Source organism: Schistocerca serialis, chromosome 12 (genome assembly GCF_023864345.2).
Source record: "Schistocerca serialis cubense isolate TAMUIC-IGC-003099 chromosome 12, iqSchSeri2.2, whole genome shotgun sequence".
Classification (NCBI taxonomy): domain Eukaryota; kingdom Metazoa; phylum Arthropoda; class Insecta; order Orthoptera; family Acrididae; genus Schistocerca; species Schistocerca serialis.
Genome location: NC_064649.1, coordinates 117,627,504 through 117,635,265, shown reverse-complemented (window position 1 = coordinate 117,635,265; position 7,762 = coordinate 117,627,504). Strand labels below are relative to the sequence as shown.

General features: G+C 46.4%; 1 non-coding gene across 1 annotated transcript; it reads right to left on the bottom strand.

Moving 5' to 3' along the window:
- Positions 1–5,183: 5,183 nt before the first annotated feature.
- Trnat-ugu (transfer RNA threonine (anticodon UGU)) lies at positions 5,184–5,257 on the bottom strand. The gene has a single exon. It is a non-coding gene; the product is annotated as a tRNA-Thr (tRNA).
- Between the last annotated feature and the right edge of the window lie 2,505 nt (positions 5,258–7,762).

Below are 7,762 nucleotides of genomic sequence, written 5' to 3'. Positions count from 1 at the left end.
TGCTGGCCAGGGCAGCAGTCGAACATTTTCTGTATCCAGAAAGGCCCGTACAGGACCTGCAACATGCGGTCGTGTATTTTCCTGCTTAAATGTTGGGTTTCGCAATGATGGAATGAACGGTAGAGCCACTGGTCGTAACACATCTGAAATGTAACGTCCACTGTTCAAAGTGCCGTCAATACGAACAAGAGGTGACCGAGACGTGTAACCAACTCCACCCCATACCATCACGCCGGGTGATACACCAGTATGGCGATGACGAATACACGCTTCCAATGTGCGTTTACCGCGATGTCGCCAAACACGGTTGCGACCATCATGATGCTGTAAACAGAACCTGGAATCATCCGAAAAAATGACGTTTTGCCATTCGTACACCCAGGTTCGTCGTCGAGTACACCATTGCAGGCGCTCCTGTCTGTGATGCAGCGTCTAGGGTAGCCGCAGCCATGGTCTCCGAGCTGATAGTCCGTGCTGCTGCAAACGTCGTCGAACTGTTCGTGCAGATGGTTGTTGTCTTGCAAACGTCCCCATCAGTTGACTCAGAGATCGAGACGTGGCTGCACGATCCGTTACAGCCTTGCGGATAAGATGCCTGTCATCTCGACTGCTAGTGATGCGAGGCCGTTGGGATCCAGCACGGCGTTCCGCAAGGTAGTGTCATAGGCCCACTGCTGTTCCTGATTTACATAAATGATCTAGCTGATAATCTGAGCAGCCCCCTTAGATTGTTTGCACATGATGCTGTAATTTGCCGTCTAGTAAAATCGTCAGACGGTCAATTCCAATTATAAAATGATCTAGAGAGAATTTCTGTATGGTGCGAAAAGTGGTAATCGGCACTAAACAAATAAAAGTGCGAGGTCGTTCACATGGGTACTAAAAGAAATACTATAAATTTTGGGCGGAGGTTCGAGTCCTCCCTCGGGCATGGGTGTGTGTGTTTGTCCTTAGGATAATTTAGGTTAAGTAGTGTGTAAGCTTAGGGACTGATGACCTTAGCAGTTACGTCCCATAAGATTTCACACACATTTGAACACACAAATTTTGGGTGTACGACAAATCGCGCAAATCTTAATTCGACTTAATATCTAGGAATTACAATTAAGAGCAACTTAAATTGGAAAGAGCACATAGATAATATTGTGGCGAAGGCGAAACAAAGACTGCGCATTGTTGGCAGAACTCTTAGAAGACGCGACAAACCCACTAATGAGACAGCCTACATTACAGTTGTCCGTCCTCTGTTGGAATATTGGTGCGCGGTGTGGGATCATTACCAGGTAGGATTGACGGAGGACATCGAAAAAGTGCAAAGAAGGGCAGCCCGTTTCGTGTTATCGCGCAATAGGGGTGAGAGTGTCACTGATATCATACGCAAGTTGGGGTGGCAGTCACTGAAACAAAGGCGGTTTTCTTTGCGGCGAGATCTATTTACGAAATTTCAATCACAAACTTTCTCTTCCGAATGCGAAAATATTTTGTTGACACGCACCTACGTAGGGAGAAATGATCATCGTAATAAAATAAGAGAAATCAGAGATCGAACGGAAAGATTTAAGTATTCGTTTCTCGCATGTGCTATTCGAGAGTGGAATGGTAGAGAACTAGTATGAAAATGGTTCGATGAACCCTCTGCCAGGCACTTCAGTGTGAATTGCAGAGTAACCATGTAGATGCTGATGCAGATAACTGCATCATCTGCAAAAAGTCTGAGGTTACTCTTGTCTGCGACGCCATTAACATACAGGCCGGCCGGAGTGGCCGAGCCGTTCTAGGCGCTACAGTCTGGAGCCGCGCGTTCGCTCCGGTCGCAGGTTCGAATCCTGCCTCGGGCATGGATGTGTGTGATGTCCTTAGGTTAGTTCGGTTTAAGTAGTTCTAGGGACTGATGATCTCAGAAGTTAAGTCCCATAGTGCTCAGAGCCAACTGAACCATTAACATACAGCATGAACAGGAAGAGTCCCAACACACTTCTACATCTGATGATGACTCTCCATCCAAGATAACATGCTATGTCCTCCCTACCAAAAAGTTCTCAATCCAGTCACAAATTACATTTGATAATCCACATAATCGTACTTTTGACAAGAAGCATAGGTACGGTACTGAGTCAAATGCTTTTCGGAAATCGAGTCCTGGTCCGACACACAGTTTTAATCTACCAGCAAGTGTCAAATGAGCGCACACTCCAGTTTAGGAATCTGCGGCTTGTGGTCTCGCGGTCGCGTTCTCTCTTCCCGAGCACGGGGTCCCGGGTTCGATTCCCGGCGGGGTCAGGGCTTTTCACCTGCCTCGAGATGACTGGGTGTTTGTGTCGTCCTCATCATTTCATCATCATTCATGAAAGTGGCGAGATTGCACCGAGGAAAGGTTGAGAATTTGCATGGGCGGTGATAACCACGCAGTTGAGCACCCATAAACCAGACATCATCATCATCGTCCACTTCAGGATGAAAGTTCTTCTGGAACTCGATTCCTGTTCCCGTGAACAGTATGAAGCTGATGTCGGGGGGGGGATCCGTAGTTCGATATCGCCTGTCGTGACGAACATACACAATTAACACTGGAAACAGAAAAGATTGTAACAACTACAGAGGTATCTCTTTCATCAGCGTTGTGGGTAAAATCTTCTAAGGTATTGTTGAAAGGAAAGTGCGAGTATTAGTTGAGGACAAATTGGACGAAAATCAGTGTGGGTTTAGGCCTCTTCGAGGTTGTCAGGACCAGATCTTTAGCTTACGGCAAATAATGGAGAAGTGTTACGAGTGGAACAGGGAATTGTATCTATGCTTTATAGATCTAGAAAAGGCATATGACCGGTTTCCTAGGAGGAAGTTATTGTCTGTTCTACGAGATTACGGAATAGGAGGCAAACTTTTGCAAGCAAAAAAATGGTTCAAATGGCTCTGAGCACTATGGGACTTCACATCTTAGGTCATCAGTCCCCTAGAACTTAGAACTACTTAAACCTAACTAACCTAAGGATATCACACACATCCATGCCCGAGGCAGGATTCGAACCTGCGACCGTAGCAGTAGCGCGGTTCCGGACTGAAGTGCCTAAAACCGCACGGCCACCACGGCCGGCTTTTGTAAGCAATTAAAGGTCTTAAAGTCAGGCAGCAGTTAGAGTTGACGGTAAATTGAGTTCATGGTTCAGAGTAGGACAAGGCTGCAACCTGTCTCCACTGTTGTTCATATTGTTTATGGATCATATGTTGAAAACAATAGACTGGCTGGGTGAGATTAAGATATGTAAACACAAAATAAGCAGTCTTGCATATGTGGATGACTTAGTTTTGATGGCAGATTCGATTGAAAGTTCGCAAATTTCAGAGCTAGATCAGAAATGTAAGGACTATGGTATAAAGATTAGCATCTCCAAAACGAAAGTAATGTCAATTGGAAAGAGATATAAACGGATTGAGTCCCAAATAGGAGCAACAAAGTTAGAACAGGTGGACGGTTTCGAGTACTTAGGATGCATATTCTCACAGTATGGCAACATAGCGAAAGAACTGGAAGCGAGGTGTAGCAAAGCTAATGCAGTGAGCGCTCAGCTACGATCTACTCTCTTCTGCAAGAAGGAAGTCAGTACCAAGACTAAGTTATCTGTGCACCGTTCAATCTTTCGACCAACTTTGTTGTATGGGAGCGATAGCTGGGTGCTTTCAGGTTACCTTATCAATAAGGTTGAGGTTACGGATATGAAAGTAGCTAGGATGATTGCAGGTACTAGTAGATGGGAACAATGGCAGGAGGGTGTCCACAATGAGGAAATCAAAGAAAAACTGGGAATGAACTCTATAGATGTAGCAGTCAGGGCGAACAGGCTTAGATGGTGGGGTCATGTTACACGCATGGGAGAAGCAAGGCTACCTGTGGTGTCACCGCCAGACACCACACTTGCTAGGTGGTAGCTTAAGTCGGCCGCGGTCCATTTAGTACATGTCGGACCCGCGTGTCGCCACTGTGTGATCGCAGACCGAGCGCCACCACAAGGCAGGTCTCGAGATACGGAATAGCATTCGCCCCAGTTGTACGACGACTTTGCTAGCGACTACACTGACGAAGCCTTTCTCTCATTTGCCGAGTGACAGTTAGAATAGGCTTCAGCTAAGTCCATGGCTACGACCTAGCAAGGCGCCATTAACCGTATCTGAAGATAGTCTTATTTGTATTATCAAGAGCGATGTACCACAAGGATAGAATAAAGTTAAGTATTCGAGAAGCTGCTTACTTTTCTTATTAGCATTCACTACTTATCCTGTTCCAGAATTCACGCCCGTCGGCGTGTGTGTACGCGTGCCTTTCTTTCGGCTACCCGTCACTGTGGACTGGCTGCCTTGTCAGTCCACTACACTACCCAAGAGACTCATGGGTTCAGCAGTAGAGGGTAGGAGGAGTCGGGGTAGACCAAGGAGAAGATACCTGGATTCGGTTAAGAATGATTTTGAAGTAACAGGCTTAACATCAGGAGAGGCACCAATGTTAGCACTGAATAGGGGATCATGGAGGAATTTTATAAGGGGGGCTATGCTCCAGACTGAACGCTGAAAGGCATAATCAGTCTTAAATGATGATGATGATGATGATGAAAGGAATCTCAAAATGGTTCAAATGGGTCTAAGCACTATGGGATTTAACATCTGAGGTCATCAGTCCCCTAGAACTTAGAACTACTTAAACCTAACTAACGTAAGTACATCACACACATCCATGCCCGAGGCAGGTTTCGAACGTGCGACCGTATCAGCAGCGTGGTTCCGGATTGTACGGCCTAGAATGACTTGGCCACAGCGGCCGGCTGAAACGAATCTCACAGATGGGACAGCATTTAATCAGCAGATTACTGAAATGTTGGTCAGACGCCGAATATTGTCACTGTTACAATGGAATCATAAGAAGGGCACCGAATATGAAATTGTTTGACTGGTTCACCTCGTATGAAAATAAAATACAGGTATACGAAATGTTACCAGAATTCCTAGCACATTTCAGCTTTCGAGAGGAAAACGTACTAATTTTCTATATATACGAAGACAGTAACTTGTTCTCGAAAGAACAGTTACTGTTGATGACCGTGCAGTTTTTCCCTGGAATAAATGATGACTAACTGAAAACCTCAGCTGCCGACAGGTGTTGTTGCTATACCTCGATGTGGGCAGCTGAAAATGTGTGCCCCGACCGGGACTCGAACCCGGGATCACCTGCTTACATGGCAGACGCTCTATCCATCTGAGCCACCGAGGACACAGATGAATAGCGCGACTGCAGGGACTTATCCCTTGCACGCTTCCCGTGAGACTCACATTCCCAACTGTCCACAATTCTACATATGTATTGTACCTTATAGACATTTGCCCATCCATAGACATTTGCCCAACAACACCTGCGAATGCGCACAGGTTGCCCAAACTCTTACGGGAATCGCCAAAGCGTGCGCGAGTAATGAGAGGGTGGGCAAATGTCTATAATCTGTGACAAAGTAGAATCCGTCATTTATAACCCTGCATAAAATTACGAAGTCCAAAAAAATTTTCAGATGTGTGTGAAATCTTATGGGACTTATCTGTTAAGGTCATCAGTCCCTAAGCTTACACACTACTTAACCTAAATTATCCTAAGGACCAACACGCACAGCCATGTCCGAGGGAGGACTCGAACCTCCGCCGGGACTAGCCGCACAGTCCATGACTGCAGCTTCAAGGACCGCTCGGCTAATCCTGGGCGCCTATGAAGTCCAATGTACAGGGCTATTACAAACGATTGAAGCAATTTCATAAATTCACTGTAGCTCCATTCATTGACATATGGTCACGACACACTACAGATACGTAGGAAAACTCATAAAGTTTTGTTCGGCTGAAGCCGCACTTCAGGTTTCTGCCGCCAGAGCGCTCGAGAGCGCAGTGAGACAAAATGGCGACAGGAGCCGAGAAAGCGTATGTCGTGCTTGAAATGCACTCACATCAGTCAGTCATAACAGTGCAACGACACTTCAGGACCAAGTTCAACAAAGATCCACCAACTTCTAACTCCATACGGCGATGGTATGCGCAGTTTAAAGCTTCTGGATGCCTCTGTAAGGGGAAATCAACGGGTCGGTCTGCAATGAGCGAAGAAACGGTTGAACGCGTGCGGGCAAGTTTCACGCGTAGCCCGCGGAAGTCGACGAATAAAGCAAGGAGGGAGCTAAACGCACCACAGCCGACGGTTTGGAAAATCTTACGGAAAAGGCTAAAGCAGAAGCCTTACCGTTTACAATTCCTACAAGCCCTGACACCCGATAACAAAGTCAAACGCTTTGAATTTTCGGCGCGGTTGCAACAGCTCGTGGAAGAGGATGGGTTCAGTATGAAACTTGTTTTCAGTGGTGAAGCAATATTTTTTCTTAATGGTGAAGAGAACAGACACAATGTACGAATCTGGGCGGTAAAGAATCCTCACGCATTCGTGCAGCAAATTCGCAATTCACCAAAAGTTAACGTGTTTTGTGCAATCTCACGGTTTAAAGTTTACGGCCCCTTTTTCTTCTGCGAAAAAAACGTTACAGGACACGTGTATCTGGACATGCTGGAAAAGTGGCTCATGCTACAACTGGAGACCGACAGCGACGACTTCATCTTTCAACAGGATGGTGCTCCATCGCACTTCCATCATGATGTTCGGCATTTCTTAAACAGGAGATTGGAAAACCGATGGATCGGTCGTGGTGGAGATCATGATCAGCAATTCATGTCATGGCCTCCACGCTCTCCCGACTTAACCCCATGCGATTTCTTCCTGTGGGGTTATGTGAAAGATTCAGTGTTTAAACCTCCTCTACCAAGAAACGTGCACAGAACTGCGAGCTCGCATTAACGATGCTTTCGAACTCATTGATGGGGACATGCTGCGCCGAGTGTGGGAGGAACTTGATTATCGGCTTGATGTCTGCGGAATCACTAAAGGGGCACATATCGAACATTTGTGAATGCCAAAAAAAACTTTTTTAGTTTTTGTATGGGTGTGCAAAGCATTGTGAAAATATCTCAAATAATAAAGATATTGTAGAGCTGTGAAATCGCTTCAATCATTTGTAATAACCCTGTACTAAGACGACATGAGCAATGGAATAGCGATATGCACATATACAGATGGCGGCACTATCACGTACAAAGGGATAAAAAGGCAGTGCGTTGGAGGAGCTGCCATTTGTAGTCAGGTGATCCATGTGAAAGGGTTTCAGACGTGATTATGGCCGCGCGATAGGAATTAACAGACTTTGAAACCCGAGTGGTGGTTGGTGCTAGACGCCTGGGACATTCTATTTTGGAAGTCGTTATGGAATTCAATATTCCGAGATGCGCTGTGTCAAGAGTGTGCCGAGAATACCAAATTTTAGACATTAACTCACACCACGGACAATGCAGTGGCTGACGGGCTTCACTTAACGACCGGGAGCAGCGGCGTTTGCGTAGAGTTGTCAGTGCTAACAGACAAGCAACACGGCATGAATTAACTGCAAAAATCAATGTGGGACGTACGACGAACGTATCCGATAGGGCAGCGCGGGGAAGTTTGACGACCGACGCGAGTGCCGTTGCCAACAGCACGACATCGCCTGCAGCGGCTTTCCTGGGCTCGTGACCATATCTGTTGGATCTATTGGATCCTAGCCGACTGCAAAGACGTGGTCTGGTCAGGCGACCTCGACTGCAGTTTGTAGGAACTGATGGTAGGGTACGAGTGTGGCGCAGACCCTACGATGCCATG